This window comes from Paramormyrops kingsleyae, chromosome 6 (assembly GCF_048594095.1).
Source record: "Paramormyrops kingsleyae isolate MSU_618 chromosome 6, PKINGS_0.4, whole genome shotgun sequence".
In the NCBI taxonomy this organism is placed as follows: domain Eukaryota; kingdom Metazoa; phylum Chordata; class Actinopteri; order Osteoglossiformes; family Mormyridae; genus Paramormyrops; species Paramormyrops kingsleyae.
In genome coordinates this window covers 18,084,187-18,099,407 of record NC_132802.1, presented here as the reverse complement: position 1 = coordinate 18,099,407, position 15,221 = coordinate 18,084,187, and the positions used below count along the sequence as shown (strand labels likewise).

Sequence of the window (15,221 nt, the reverse complement as noted above, 5' to 3'; positions counted from 1 at the left end):
ATCACCATAGACAGTGTGTCAGCCGCAGGAGCCCCCGTCAGGGCCGTGCTGGAGGGAGGGGCGGCTCGCGGAATTTGAGTGATCAGTAGGGGGTGTGTTTCAGGACAGCAGGTAAAGGCAGGTGAACTGCAATGGGTCTGACCAATGAAAACACTATAGTGCTCTTTCAAATGGCTAGACAAAAAAGCCAAAGTGAAAATTAAGGGACGTTAAATCTGAAATAGCCACATATACCCACGGTAAATATTTCAAACCAGGGGGGAGGGGACTCAATTGCAGTTTACCGGCATTGTCCGGAAAAACATTAGTTACTGATTAGTCAAGCGGCCTATCATGAAATGTCATGGAGATCCAGCCGGAGCTTTTTCAGTACCAATGAATTTCAACATAACCTGTATGACACAGAAACACTTCAGTCGCAGGTAAGTCATGCATACTAGTATTTTTTTCTAAGCAATACAATGTGTGTGGCACAGAGCCCATGTATGGCAAATACATTACTAAGGCTTTGAATAACAGTAGATGAAACATTCACAGTGGAAGCGGAAGCAGCTATTAGTGACTCGCCACTGCTGCAGTGCTTTCATCAGAAACACACCGCCATTCTATAGTTTGACAGAAAGATATGATTATAACGTAAACGTTTTACCATGAAAAGAGTCAAAGACCACAGTGAATACTGTATCCAGTTCTAGCAGTGTTTGTTACGAACATGTCGTCTGCGGCATAAGGCACAGCTTGCTTCTTTTGCTGTCTCCAGTAGCGGGCTTCTCCAGTGCACTGTCCTACATGAACTGTGAGTGACCACACATGAAAAAATGCCCTCTGGGGCTAAAGAGCCCCCTGTGTGCTTTGAATGGACTGTAAAAGGGGGCATTGAGAGAGATGTATCAATTCAAAGCAAAACAAAGCAATAATTCTGGTGAGTGAATGGTGCATAGATAATAACTGCATGCCCAGGCTACCACCATGCCCAGGCTCTCGCTGTCTCCTTTCCTCCTGCACAGGAAAGAGAAGCACTCCAGCTGAAACAAGGCTCACTGCCGAATTCCTTTCTGCATATTAGATGCTATATCCCATAATAATTTCACACTGATCAAAGAGCAAACACATCAGACCCGGTTTGTGTTGAGTACATAGAGACACTTACAGGATTCACACGCATCTTAAGCGTTCACACGGGATTCAACACGAGTGCTGGAGACTCACAAAGTTTGCACCATTACATTACAGGTTTTTAGCAGACCTTTTTGCCATACTAGTGCGAAGTTAGACCGACATACAAGTAAGAAACCAGAATCAGTCCCTGGGGCAGTTGGGGGTCTTGCTCAAGGGCCCAATGGTGACATCACTATGACAAGCAAGGGATTTGAACCTTACAATCACACACCTATTTTCAAAGCAGTAGTTAATTTTCTTTTAGCAAAAAAGTAAAAACTCTAAAAGCCACTAAGCATATGACTGAACCCCTAAGTATAAACGAACATTTAACACACCAATCATCTGAAGTTATATCAAATTAAATCAATCAGAGTGCAATCGCCCCCATTATAGAAGATAGGCAACAATAATAAAGAAAATAATGATGATTCTCCGCTACTACAACAAAGGAAAGAAATAAATAAGACAGACAAATATATACTAATTGTTTTAATCGGTGGTAAACTAGGTGGCATGAAGAGCTCATTGTGATTTTACAAAATAACAAACTAGAGCAAAAGCATGTTAAACTGGAGCCTGACGGCATCACACTCATTCTCTGCCTTCTCTGCTGTCCTCTGGGCCTAAATGTCACACGGCTTCTCTGCCAGAACAACTTTAAACAGCAGCCTAGTGTTAAGCGAATGATAGCATTGCCCTTTGGACCATGTGTGACTGGAGGTGCCCTCAGATTGTACATGTGGGGGGAAGCGATAAGCGGAGACACAGCCGTCTCAGTGCCTGCCCCCCCAGTGGCCCGTGACAGCCTGGGGGGGGGGGGCTTCCAAATGTGACTGTATCTGCTTGTTAGCTGAATACACAATGTCAGAAGATGAATGAGTGGAGGACAGAAGAAGAGAAGGTGTCTTCTTTATAAGGAAGGAGAGGAGATGCCACCTTCATTACTGGACTGGTTGTGGCATTGAAAAGAAAAAAATCTGCATATTGTGAAAAAATCTTAAACAGTCAAAAAATGTTTACGGCTATTTATTTTGGTAGTAAGTATACATTCGCTCAGAATAAAAAACACAATTTAACATTAAAAGATATGCCAACTAAGAGCAGTACAACAAAACGTAACAAGAATTTCTTCTATTGTCCAAATGTTACTTGTAAGTTGCTAGTTCAGTTCCCAAACTGCTGCTCAGAGGCACCTTAGCCATTCCAGGTCGTCGGTAAAGCTCACCAGCAGCTCAATTAATTAATGAGCTTAATTAGCTAAATAACTCAATGAGGCATTGATTAGCCAAACAAAATGGGGCAGTGGTCAAGTCAAAGAATAGACCGGTGTATCGGACGGTCATTCCATAGACTGCCTAGTACTGTAGATGCATCGTACGTGTTCATGGCTGTTGTTAAATATCAGTCAGTGACCTTGCTTTCAGGGGTAGAAAATACAATACAATGTAAGCATGCACCTTTTTCATTATCCAGGAAAAAATGCTCACCCATTTGAACTACCAAAGCACAAATTCTTATAATAACAGCAAGTTCAGGGGTAAGTTTACATGATGCCAAGCAATCTTTTCAGTGGAGGTGAAAGTCTTGCGTCAGGTTGGCCCTAACTGAAGACCTGGGTAAAAAAAACATCAAGAGATAATACGGCATGTTAGGTAATGCTGTGTTTCGTTCTCAAGGCCCGGGGGGGGGCATAAGAGCATTTTTTTAGAAGAACTGTAATCCACCCAGGAATTTGATCAGCAAAAAATGATAAATGAAGTGAAGCAGAGCGGCGGTGCTTTGTGTTACGCAGGATGGTGGTTTATACAGCGGACGGATTCTAACGGCTGTGATGATGATAGAAGGCATCAGCGCTTGGTCTCTGGACGTGCCACATATCTCTGTCCTCATATTACAGTGTTTCCAAAATAGGGCCTGAAAGCAGGTGGATGACAGGGAACCTAAATCTTGTCAAACTACATCAGACTAAAGCAAATAGCAAAGTGATATTGTTTGGCAAAATAGTTGCTTTGGATTTCTTTGGCTTGCACTGGGTTTGCAATTGCCCGAGAGGGTTTAGACTGATGTTGTTTATAAACAGTAAACCACAGCTAGCTAAGGGTGTAACGAAATGACAATTTTCAATCAGAAATCCAGCCCAAGTGCTTGTAGTACATCAGCATCAATTAAAAACCCCTAATATGCATCAAATTTGAAAAAAAAAGGTAAAAAATCAATAGCTGCCACAAACTGATATACCCACTGTGTCACTATGCTGCATAATAATGTAGCATTTTGTCATGTAAGACGTTGTGAGGGAGGCATCAGGGGGGCACATTCTCTGTCACGGTTGCCTCAGATCTCTGGTGACCCGGGTTCTATGCGCAATCGAAAAAAACACGTTATGGTGAATTGGAGTCACTAAATTGCCAATAGGGTGCATGCGTGAGTGAATGGTGTGTGAGTGTGTCCTGCGATGGGTTGGAGCCCCATCCCGGGTTCTTCCCTACCTTGCACCTAAAGCTTCTGGGATTGGCTCCGGACCCCTGCGACCCTGCATTAGACAAGTGCGTACAGAAAATGGATGGATGTATGTATGTTATGAGGTTCAGTAATTTTGTTCTGCTTTACAGTTCGAAGTAGGAAGTAGCCAAGTGGAGCCCAGCTCCTCTGAAAGCCCCCCCTGATATGTTTAGGGGGAGCTATAAAAAATTGTCCACAGTTGTGTTTATAGGTTATATTTTATTTTCCATACGTAAGGTATACGTAAGTATAAATATGTCAGTGTGTGTGTTTATCACTCATTATGTTCCATTTTCTAAACGTCTCCACCAATTTACATAATTATTTATCTAAGGTGCCTATATGAACTGACGGTATTAGCCGCCTGCAGTAGTAATTGTAGAATGTTTTTCGCAGTATCCCTGTTATTGACCGCAATGCCGCGCACTTATAGCTACGAGCGTGCATGTGAGTTGGGAAGCCGTGGTGCACACTGGGAAATAGGGCTCCCCCAAAGCCACTGTGTAATTCCAATCCTGATAGCATCATATTTGAATCAAATGTATCAAATAGTTGCCTACATTGTTTAATTGTATCCTTATTGTATTGTACATCAAGTATTTAAATGTATCTAAATAAACCGTATTGTGTGAGACGGAGAAAAACAAACCCCTAACGTGGCTGTTTTGTGTCTCATTGTGTTGAGAATTGTCTGGTTTGCACTGAAAAACAACTGAATGACAATGTTTCCCTTGTGATGCTCACAACTGTTCACACAAGTCGACTTGAAACAGAGTCTTCTTTCTTTGAACACAAAACATCAGCACCATCCAGAATGTACTCTTTCTTCTCTCTGATGGTGGGCAATTTTGGGATGGCCCTGAGGTTCTGCAGAACCCAATGGAGCAGTCAAAGTTCATGAGCACCGATCAGGTGGTCCTCAGTGTTTCAATGATATGCTTTCTATGGGCAATTTGGCACAGAGAAACATAAGGACAGCCTGCTTTGGGGATATCGCCTCATCCGTCTTTGCTGCCCAGCTAATCGCCATGACAGAGCTTATGACATTTATGTACATGTACCCATTTACCTACATGCTGAGAGATTAATATTTAAATAATTTATTTATAAAGTAACACATCTTGATAAAACAATGTAGACAAAACATGCAAATAAGCTGAGAGAATCACATTAATAAGCTGAGAGAATCACATTAATAATCTTCGATCTGTTACATGAAACCTGCCAGTCTCTGTCTCACAGGCATACCTATCCTTCTCTAAACTTCTCAAAAAGTCTTTGCAGAAAGCCTGCTTTAGATTCAACATGATGTGATATGCCCAAGAGGACCATGACATTGTTAACAAAGCCTGCCTGTCAATCAGGCCCTAAATGCGCTTTCTTGCCACATCCTTTGGATTCACTGAGAATTTAATTTGCTACTCTACGGAGGCTTTGTCAGAGGCTCCCCATTCAAGAGGCTCTAATTGAATATAAAATGCCACGATGTTGGATAGTCTGAGCATTGTCACTACATGAGGGGTATCCGATAGGCCAGGTCGCATTGCATTTAGACGTTGTTAGACAAATTGCGCAGAATGTATTTTTTTTATCGATTCATTTCCCCAAGTACTCATTTAAAAAACCCTTTAACACCTAGTCTTTGTCAGGTAAAGCTGACAAACACAGTAACTGGAGCCTAACAAAAGCCATCTGCCTTCCGTCCCGTGGGTATCGCCCGACTCACCCGTACAAAGCAACAGCGGTCGCAATACAGTAGATGCTGCAAAGCATTCTTCTGCTTATTGTTTAATGTGAAATATTAGAGCATAAGTTAGCCAGAAAAGACAGGCTAATGTTTCAAAATGAGTAACTACATAAGCAATGGTTACATACGTAACCAATGAGCAAAGCAGATAATGTGAAAATGCATATAGTTCTGATTAAAACAAAAGATCAGTTACATACTAGTGTTGCACTAGCTTATTTCATTACATGTTTACTATTGTGTTCAAAGTCAGCTACAGGTGGAAGGAGACAAAATCGTACTGGTTCGATGTACGGCCCTTAACTGTCAGGCAGCCACACCCTAGTCATGCCAAAACGCAGACGCCTAAGGCTGTGTGTACTGGAAGCAGCACAAACAACGTCAAGTCAGGGAAATGGCACATTCTATAATGTATTCTTGCGATTGAGCTATTACATGCAGTTTAATAGTTCAGAAAATCTGAATAAGCTGAGTCTGCACCAGTGCCCAATTATGGCAGTATTGATCAGCATCAATACCCACAAATTTTCATAAGCCAGGGAAGTAGATACTTGCTTTTCCTTAGTTTACTACAAATGTGTGACAAAGCATGATTTATACATTTTCTTCTTCAGAACAGCGGTTTTCAGTAAACATCGTAAAAGCAAAATTATAGCATCTTAAGTACTTAAGTCCAACCATTTATCTCAATTCCAGTGGAGATCTATCCAGAGGGAGCTGCACTCATTGGTCTGACATGAGAAGTATCTGCTGGCTATTATCTCCATGCCTCTACAGCTATACATAGAAATATATATTGCAAATTAAATCTTATAAGAAATTTTATTTAGAGTAAGGCCATGTAAGGAACCAATTAGGCTTTTAATTTAGTTAATACTTCTGCATCGAGCTGGTGTTTATGCATTGTCTTGTATTAAGATTATTTGTTGCTGTTCTTTTACGATATTTCAAGGTGTTTAGATGCAAAGCTTTGGGATGCTGGCACCATAGGAATAAGGCATTTTAACAATTTTACCCACTGCACCACTGTGCACCTGCAAAAAAATTCACACATACATGTGCAACGTGACAGCAAAACCTGCTCATTTATTAGTGTAAAATGGAGATGCTCAACGTTCCTCTCCTTTTTATCTGTCACGAATACTTACATAGAAGCAGACATGCAAACACTATCTACTATCTTGTGTGTACAGAGAAACGACAGCACACATTCGATACCAGCTTTGAATGACACTGGCCTGTTATATAAGTGATACCTTAGCATAAGTGTTATGTTCCACAATTATAAACACATTTAATTGGCACACATTCGACAAACCTACTGCTGAGTCTGGTGCCATTTATTGCCGCTGTCAGGACATAAGTCTGCAAACTGCTTGACAAGGCGATTCCTGCGACAGTCCCCCCTTCTCATACAGGAGTGCACTTAAAGTAAGCTACTATCAAGTCACCCGCTGAAACGTCACAATCTGATTTGATCGAGTGCATTGCACAGCCCACATGGATACAAGGTAAAAATGACAATTTTTTTTTTCCTGCCAAGAACGTCTCTGATATGATTCAACACTCCAAACCCTCATCAAGGGGCCCTCATCATATTGTAAAAGATCTGTAGAATCCATATTTAATATGCCCTAATTTATTCACTCCAGTATGGAAAATCACAATTAATTTGGGGAAAAGGAAATGCACAGAGCTTAGCTGGGGGGTCCGTGCGAGTGCTGCTGAGTCTTACGTTTAATCCCACCCCCCCGGTTTATTCCATTGGGCTGATCCTCATCTAGTTCTAGTGCTTTGAGCTGTCCTTTGAGGAACAGAGAGCAGACTGACAAAGGAGAAACCATGGTGGGGGGGGGGTTGTAGGGAGCGATGGATTAAGCAATGTGCTTAAACTCCCTCGTGTTGATTTTTTTTTTTTTGAATAGAGCATACCAAATAAAGATAGTCCCAGAGCAGAAGATTAAACCCCTATCTAACATCTGCAAGTTTAGCTGCTCTCAGAACTTAAAATTTATATGCAAATTTATATGTAAGTCTCCCTTGAATCTCCCTTGAATACTTTGCTAAAATTTGTCTCAGCTGAATAAAGAGGGAAGAGCCATCTGATGATCTCATGTCAGATTTATACATTTATAATTTCAGGAAAATGGACCTATTTTTCTATATTCCATCCTAAAGGGATTGCATCCTAAATATCCTTAATGAAACTGCCAGAGCAGTTTTCTGAAAATTTCTTATGTGATATGCATGTTATGGAAAAACAGATAAGGCAATCACCCCAAGACTATACCACTTACGTGAATCTTTCCAAAACAAGATCTCTCACTTTCAATTTGGAATTTATAGCCACGGACTGTTTTTGACTTTTAATTTCCAGGAAAACTGCCAGGATTGGTCTCTACCTCATCCCGTTCTGTCCATTGTTTCCTTGTTTGGTCAACGTGTGTCGCTAGTCATCGCGTTCTGTTCCCGGTGTTCCCCTAGTCATCGCGTTTGGTTCCCTGTGTTCCCCTAGTCATCGCGTTCTGTTCCCTGTGTTCCCCTAGTCATCCCGTTCTGTTCCCTGTGTTCCCCTAGTCATCGCGTTCTGTTCCCTGTGTTCCCCTAGTCATCGCGTTCTGTTCCCTGTGTTCCCCTAGTCATCGCGTTCTGTTCCCTGTGTTCCCCTAGTCATCCCGTTCTGTTCCCTGTGTTCCCCTAGTCATCCCGTTCTGTTCCCTGTGTTCCCCTAGTCATCCCGTTCTGATCCCTGTGTTCCCCTAGTCATCCCGTTCTGTTCCCTGTGTTCCCCTAGTCATCCCGTTCTGTTCCCTGTGTTCCCCTAGTCATCCCGTTCTGTTCCCTGTGTTCGTCTAGTCATCCCGTTCTGTTCCCTGTGTTCGTCTAGTCATCCATTTGCGCAGTCAGTTTAATATTACTCATCTGCACCTCAAATCAATAACATAATGTCACTGTGTGGGTCAATTAACCTTGTTGGAGAAGGCGACCTGATGCTAGTTTCTCAGCTAGGCAGACTACCACTCAGAAGTACAGGATGTTGAGGGGGTGGGGGGGCTGACATGGTTGACAGTGTTGGGGGATGGATCTTGTATTGATGCTTGAGTGCCAAGTTAACAGAAATGGATTAAATAGATGCCCAGCTTAGAAAAAAGCCATCAGGTGCCCAGATTAAAAAAGAGGAAAGAAGAGGAGAAGCGTGCAAAAGATAAAGGTCTGCATATGAGCATAATAATATGCATGTAATGAAATAAGCTAGTGTAACACTAGTATGTTTGTTACCAAATAGGGTAATAGTGTAGCAATTCAATTATCTTATTCTTTATTTATATACTACAATGTGTTTCTATTTTTCTGTGTTACTTCTTATATTCTGACTCTTATATTGTATATATTTTTATTTCTATAATGGGGGGGGGGGGGGTGAAGATGGACATGCAATGTTTGCTGGGGGGGAGGGTGGCTGGGGGGTTGCCCAGGGAGCCATACAAGGTAGACCCAGCACTGGGTGCATCCGGATCTCTGTGTTTGCTACATTACACATGTACCCATGGAAAGGGAGCACAGAGGCCCAAACTTACAGTATGAATCTGACCTTTTTCCTTAACGCAACAATTGGCCATAGAACAACCATCATTTAGCCTTGGCCCTGCAGTCCCCATTTCAGACGGCTACTCAGCCAGCCCAATAAAACTCTCTGTGTTCTCTGGTGACCTAAGCAAGTGAGACAGGCCAAGGCAGCGGTCAATGGCATTGCAGCGGACAATGCAGAGGGGCCATAATAACACGATAACACAATGAGTAACTGGACACAAGGTCAGCAGAATCCCTATGACATCATCAAGGAGGATGCCCAACGTACCTTTCTGCCGTCCTCATATCAGGTAAAACGATGTCTGCCACGTCACCCTCGGACTTGTGCCTCTGTGGCTGATAAATGGCAGAAATAAAGCCATCGGCTTCAGCTCAGTGTCACATTCATGCTTCAGAGGACAACTTATCCTCCTTTTCTTAGAAGCGATATCAAAAACCAATAATATTAATGGTTAATCCAATGCCAATCTTTGCAAAACCTCAATAAAATGCAAACTAAACTTTCACCCATTCATTTTATAGTTAATTTCCCCATAATTCCTATAATCAAATCACATTTCGAAAAGAGAAAAGCAGCAGAATATCTCGTCACTTGAATTGAAAGCTCACAAAGCAATTTTCAGGTCAGTGTGACTAATATAGAAATCAATTTAATTTCTGTTTGCACAGATACTTTCCATAATGTCTGGCATTTTCTATCACCCTTTCTGTCTGTGGAGATTTTAAGACTTCACTGGTTCAAGTAATGACTATTTGTCCATTATTCTGTGCAAAGCAAAACGAGATTCTTAAAAGTGAAGTTCTACAAAGTGCCCGAACATTGCTTTCAAAAGAGGGCTGTACTTTGTAAAGAATGCAATTCAGAAACATAGTGAAAAAGGCAGTTGTAAAGCGAATACCGAATACACTGAATACACTGAATACACTGAATACACTGAGTACACTGAATACACTGAATACACTGAGTACACTGAATACACTGAGTACACTGAATACACTGAATACACTGAAAACACTGAATACACTGAAAACACTGAATACACTGAGTACACTGAATACACATGCCTGTCAAGTAGCCAAGACCGACGAAACAAGAAAGTGTGGGAAACCAACCTGATTTAAGAAGCCTTTATGGATAAAATGTACCAAAACACACTGGTTACGTGTGGTCAATCACGAGAGACACAACTCTGGCTGTCGTCTCCTGGAGCTGCTGAAACACACCATCTTTTAAGCTAAAACCAGCCCATTGCGTTTATATACCTAGACACCTGACAATACTCCTAACTACACACATAAATGGAGGCCATCGTGACAGCAGAGGCTGAATTGCCGCTCACTGATTGTGTAAGGCAGGAATAGTATCCAGGGATAAGCTAAGCAATAGTAACAGACACTTTTCATTCAAAACACTGGACTTCATTAATATCTAATAATCTTCTAATACACATAATCAAAAAAATAAAACAAAATATAAATCATATACCCCAAACAAACAAAAAACATTCACGCATTCATATTCCAATCCCACAGGACCTCGCTATCTTAGCAGCTAACTGTTCACTAACTCTGAGAAAGGGAGTCTCTCCCATCACAACACAACTAAAACATTTTACTCAGAATGATCAAGTGTATAATCAAACAAATTTTTTTAAGGACTGAATCATAGTAAGAATGCATTTAATTCACACAAAAAATCACCAAACTGGTGTGCAGGCTTGATGGAGACGTTTTCAAACAGACATAGATATAATTACCACTAGTCTGAATACAGATGATATTTTTAATGGTAAGTTAGAATAACTATTATGGTGTTTTCTCAGAAAGGCTGCTTATATCTCTGTAGTAAAGGCTCTTCAACACAACTGTTTAATACTCAACATCATTATGAATGTCAAATGCTACCTAAATAGCTGGTTGTCCATTGTAATCCGGAAGACAAATGAGGCTTAGGAATGTTCCTTCTCTCCCATATTTTGCTTAATTTGCTTTTGCTGAGCAGTTAACTGGACTGACATCTTGACAGTTATCTGCTATAATGTGCTGCCTTATGTAAGACTTTCACATTTTAGCAATGATGAAAGTGCAGCAGGAGAGTCCCTGTACACGATGCAGTGGTTTTCTCTGTTGCCACAAGGTTGTGGGTTCAACCCCCGCCCTCAGTTCTTTGTGGCACTGCTGGCACCCCCCCCCCCACACATAAAATATCAGTATATAGGTGAATGTACCTTTCCAAATTGCCCATGGTGTGTATGATTGTGTGGCTGGCATCCCATCCAGTATATCCCTGGCCTTATGCCTTGCCTTTCCTGACATAACCCCATGCTCACTGTAACCCTGTCTCGGATAATACATGGATGTTTCTCTACATTGCAGGGTCACTCCAGCCTGGTGCTGTACTCAGAGGCTTATACGCTTGTCACATCACCTATTGCCAAAGAGTTAGAAGATTACTCCTGCCCTTTAGACCTGCTCGCCCGCATGCTTAAGAGCTGCATGGAGTAGGATGTCCGGTACAACTAAATACAAGGTTATAAAAGAGAAAATTATTATACTCACACACCGAAAGTCACAATGCAGTTCTGTAGCACAGCACATTGTTAATCTCTGAATCAGGAGAGACAGATTATTCAAAGAACCTATCAAAGAGTTAGAATCGTATGCCTTTGTGGGCAGCAGTAGTGAATACACGCTTCATTAGATGAAATAAATTTAGCCTGCATCACAGATTCTCTTCTTATTGTTGTAACTCATGAAAAATAAATAGGATGCAGCTTGACTTACCCGTGTGGTTTTCTGCAGCTGAAGAACAGAACCAACATTAAGTTGAAAATACCAAAACTGCTGGATGGGAAATACTAGAGCTATATTCTGTCCAGAAATTGCTTCATTCGGTAATAGGTAAAACAGCGCTGTATATTATAGAAGCTGACTGTCGATGACATAAAACACAAATTATGCTATAATGGATATAATATAATCTTAAAAATATACAATTATATTATTTGAACTTTGTAACTTTGGTAGCATGACTTTATAATGGAATCTTTCTATCCTAAAGCTTTGTATGTGATCAGTATAAAGTAAGAAACAAAGCAAGAAAAAAAAAGAAACAATAGCATTATTTATGCACTCAGTGGGTAATCCTATATACTACACAATGCTTTTTCATTTCTTCGTATATGACATTTATATTACATATATTAAAACTTGTTCAAAATCTGTTTATATCCACTAACATTAGGATCCTCATAGTTCAGAGAGTAAGCACCTGAACTACAGCGTATTCACATAGTATAAAACAACACAGCAGTCTCATCTTTCAGACGCAGATTTGCGTGTGCCTGTATTAACACATCAACCCAATTCTTTCCTTAGATGTAGCTCAGAGACATGAAGTTGACAAGTACATAAAACAGGACAAGATTTCTAAGGAGCTATTGTTAGAAGAAGCATCCAGAGTAGATCGTTACCAAGAAACAAAGCAACAAAGTGCGTCTATGTGTGTGTTGTATTAAAAAGAGTTATCTTTGGCTGCAACCTACAGGGCTGACACAGCGTGCACTTGCATGCTCATCAGCCACACCTCAGGCCCAGAAGTGCCCTCTCAGCTTGCTTGTTCCCGCTGATGTCATCACCATTGCATCAGTCGGGGGGAAGGCAACTGTGGAGAAGATGGATCACCCAGCTGGTGACACAAGTCTCCCTTCCTCCCTCCCTCCCTCTCCACCAACACCCCAGCCCACCCCACACTCCAAACCTTGTGAAAAATGAACACCGATAATGCGATTTATGAGATTCATGGCGCCAGAGATGTGAACGCTGCCTCTCAGGACTGGCGCCCATGCACGTCTGCGCACTGCGCCCACTTCATTCCCATTATGTCAGTGCTGCTTCATTTAAGGCATCGCAGGGAGCGGACGCTTGGTCGGCGTGGGGAATGGCACCTTCCTGGTGACCACATCAGCACCACACAGTCAAAAATGCTCTCTGCTGAATGTGGAGAACAGTAGAAATATAAGCACCTCCAGACTTTTCCTTTCAGCACAGGAAATTCAAAAGGGATTTCCTCCAAAGGCTAATTTTTAGATATATTTGGAGCTTGTACACGTGTTAAAATTTCCATCCAAACTCCCTGATGAGTCTTCTTTACAGACTCTGTTCATTTCCCAGTCATGCTGTAAACTCTTCAGGCGGATTTAACAGGAGAATTATATAGTCCTGATGTGCACTTTTACCAAAACCGATACCAAAACAGAAACTGCAAGCAGACAACTAAGCAGCCTTTCTGGATATTGCGATTTCTGTCTTATGCCGCAGTATTCATGCAGTCTGTGCACCTGTGCATTGTAAACATGCCACGCAGTGCAGTAGGCAGCTTGTATATTTGCACACGTATAATGTGATGGAGTACTGGAGCTTGACTGGAGTGCTCTAGAGAGTGCATGCAAGGGAATATTAGAAGTGTGAAATCACGGGGTCATGACTACGAGACTGCAGTGTTTCTGCCAGTGGAAGTTCCCAGTGCTTCACATGGGAGTTCTCTCCCTGTACACGTCTCTAGGTGAAAAGCTGAGCCTCAGCAGTGCCTGGATGTGTTTATAGTGGAGCAAACCAAGGAAGCAGCATCATTATGTTTTTCCATTGGTTCCAAACTGAGCTTTTATCAAAAATTTTGCTTTTAAATGTGCAGCATTCAAGTATGATAGATATTGACTGTGTTAATCTAAGAGAAGGAACTATATCCAATGTTTTGACACTAGATGCTCTTCTGGGATTTAGCAGTCACAGATCTAAGTGCTTAAACCCACCGGCAGTAATCCAGCATCCTGCCAGCTGCTCCCTCCCTAAGGATACCCCCCCACTACACCACCCGGAGTGGCGGGGAGGTTAAGAGGGGTGCATGCAAATGGGCCACATGCAGCCACATTGCTGCTGCTGCTAGTGCCATGAGCTGGAGGGAGTTCTATAGCGGAAAGGGGATAGGTAAAACTCTGCTGTGCCCAGCGCCCCAGCTGTGCGGATACAGGCCGCGCTACATAAACCTTGACGTCCATATAAGGAACAGCAACGAAATGTTAGTTACCTGTTGATTTCAATTAACATCCCCCTCCAGCAAACGTTGCTCTTACATTGGGGAGTGAATGGAATAGAATGCTTAATCAACTCAAGGAACTGTCATACGCGCGAGCATGCTAAGACCTGCTAAGACCTGCTAAGACCTGCACACCACTCGGTACCTGCCTTTGTACGTAACGAGTTCAGGCATTTTCCTGTCTTCCCAACGCAGCTCAGTCTCGAGCTGGTGTTCAACCCTCTTACTTCGCTGTTTACTGACGGTTTCTGGGAAAGCAAGAAGCCTCCAGTATATTAACCGCCCTCACCGCCTTTCGCTCTAATGGGCCTCTGGCTGGAGTTAACAACAGACGATCAGAATGGATGCAGAACAGAAAAAAAGATGCATGGTGCTAAAGGGGAGGGAGCGCAAGCCTGCGTCTGGCTGCACACGCTGGGAAAAATATGATGTACCATGCTGATAAGATGTATGGTATCTTTAGAAAAGCTCTCTGCTAAATGGAAAATGGCTGTGCATGTAAATGGGCAGCATTTTTCCACAATTGCCAATATACGGTATGAGGTTCTAAAGGCCAATACAGGTAGGAAATTGGTGGCTTTCAGTGAAGCGCAATAAAATACATTTTTGCTGCAGGGTCTCGCATCTAAAGAAAAATGACAGATATAGCTTATGTGATAGAATATGACGCATGAACCATAATTTACTCTCATAATATGTAAAAAGGCCTTTGCGGGGCGTGTCTGTGCTGGCTGCCTGATTAATCTACTGAAATGGATTTAGTGTGCATGTGTGAAAATTTGATGAGTGCTAAAAAAACACTGACAAACTGAAAATGTATCCTTAAATTACCGTACCATCCGCACTGGTAACAGAGGCAAGTAACACTGCGCTTCCTGCTTACTTTCATATGCATATGCGTGTCGCATGGCTGCAGTAACCATTATCTACTTCTTGTGTCTTCCCAAGAACAAGGCAAATGTAGAACACCACGTGTAAATATACATTCATTCTTGCTGCAGAAAAGTTGAAAAATTGCATCCTGTTCTGGAGTTTGTCTATCGGCAGAACACTGTTACTCGACCAGGAAAGAAAAACAGAGGTTTTGCGTTTCCATCAAGTTTTTTTGTAAGCTATTGTTTCAAC

General features: G+C 41.9%; 1 protein-coding gene across 3 annotated transcripts in view; it reads right to left on the bottom strand.

Moving 5' to 3' along the window:
* cntn3a.1 (contactin 3a, tandem duplicate 1) overlaps window positions 1-15,221 on the bottom strand; it is a 141,777-nt gene that overhangs the window by 30,430 nt on the left and 96,126 nt on the right. The window lies entirely within an intron of this gene.